At 37.5% G+C, this 1,867-nt stretch overlaps 1 non-coding gene across 1 annotated transcript; it reads right to left on the bottom strand.

Moving 5' to 3' along the window:
• Positions 1-978: 978 nt before the first annotated feature.
• On the bottom strand, positions 979-1,051 carry TRNAG-CCC (transfer RNA glycine (anticodon CCC)). Its single transcript has one exon. It is a non-coding gene; the product is annotated as a tRNA-Gly (tRNA).
• Between the last annotated feature and the right edge of the window lie 816 nt (positions 1,052-1,867).

The raw sequence follows: 1,867 nt of genomic DNA, 5'->3' as shown, positions 1-1,867 counted from the left end.
TGCTACCAGGAAATTATTAGAGCTTATCAATGAATTTGGTAAAGTTGCAGGATACAAAATTAACACTTAGAAATTTGTAGCAGTTCTATACATTAACAACAAAAAATCAGAAAGATTAAGAGAACAATCCTATTTGTCATCACATCAAAAAGAATTAAATACCTAGGAATAAACCGATATAAGGAGGCAAAAGACCTGTACTCTGAAGACTATTAGACACTGATGAAAGAAACTGAAGACAACAAACAGATGGAAATATATACCATGTTCTTGTTTGGAAAATCTGTATTGTTCAAATGACCATACTATCCAAGACAATCTACAGATTCAATGCAATTCCTATAGAAAACCAATGGCATTTTTCACAAAACTAGAACAAATATTTTTAAAATTTGTATGGAAGTACAAAACACCCCAAATAGCCAATCTTGAGAAAGAACAGATCTGGAGGAATTGTGTTCCCTGACTTCAGACTATACTACAAAACTACAGTAATCAAAACAGTGTGGTACTGGCACAAAAACAGACACGTAGATCAATGGAACAGAACAGAAAGACCAGAAATAAATCCACCGAACTATGGTCAATTAACTTATGACAAAGGAGGTAAGAATATAAAATGGAGAAAAGACAGTCTTTAATAAGTGATGCTGGGAAACTGGACAACTACATGTAAAAGAATGAAAAAAGAACATTCTCTAACATTCATCATGTGAAAAATAAACTCTGCATTGACTAGAGATCTAAATGTAAGAGTGGATTCTATAAAACTTCTATAGGGAAATACAGGCAGAATGCTCTCTGACATAACTCACAGCAATGTTTTTAGGATCTGTATCCTAAATGTTTATTCATTTATTATTACTTGGCTATGCTGGGTCTTAGTTGCAGTGCAAAAGATTTTTGATCTCTGTTAAGGCATGTGGGATCTTTTAGTTGCAGCATGCAAACTCTTTAGTTTCAGCATGTGGGATCTGGTTCCCTGGCCAGGGATTAAACCCAGGCCCCTTTCATTGGGAGTGAAGAGTCTTAGCCACTGGACCACCAGGGAAGTTCTTGGATCTGTCTCCTAAAGCAAAGGAAACAAAAGCAAAAATGAACAAATGGGACCTAATTAAACTTAAATGCTTCTGCACAACAAAGGAAACCATCAACAAAGGAAAAGACAACGTACTGAGAAAATATTTGCAACTGATAGGACCAATAAGAGATTAATATCCAACAAATATAAACATCTTGTATAACTCAATACCCAAAAAACAAACAACCCAATTAAAAAAACGGGTAGAAGACCTAAACAGACATTTCTACAAAGAAGACATACAGATATCCAACAAACACATGAAAAGATGTGTAACATACCTCATTATTAGAGAAATGAAAATCAAAGCTACAATAAAGGAGGCTTCCCTGGTGGTTCAGTGGTGAAGACTCTGCCTGCCAACGCAGGAGACATGGGTTCAATCCCTGATCCAGGAAGATCCCACATGCAGTGGAGCAATTAAGCCCATGCACCACAGCTACTGAGCCTGTACTCTAGAGTCCTGGAGCCTCAACTATTGAGCCCATGTGCTGCAGCTACTGAAACCCGTGCACCCTAGAGCCCATGATTTGCAATAAGAGAAGCCACCACAACGGAAAGCCTCCACATCACAATTAGAGAGTAGCCCCCACTCACCGCAATTAGAGAAAAGCTCATGCAGCAATGAAGACCCAGCACAGCCATGAATAAATCAAAGCATATTTTTAAAAACTACAATGAGCTATCATCTCACACCAGTCAGAATGGCCATCATCAAAAAATCAACAAACAATAAATGCTGAAGAGGATATGGAGAAAAGAGAACCTCTTGCACTGTTGATGGGA

The sequence above is a fragment of the Capricornis sumatraensis genome, chromosome 1 (genome assembly GCF_032405125.1).
Source record: "Capricornis sumatraensis isolate serow.1 chromosome 1, serow.2, whole genome shotgun sequence".
Taxonomy (NCBI): Eukaryota; Metazoa; Chordata; class Mammalia; order Artiodactyla; family Bovidae; genus Capricornis; species Capricornis sumatraensis.
The sequence above is the reverse complement of the archived record's forward strand: the minus strand, read 5'-3'. Positions and strand labels throughout refer to the sequence as shown.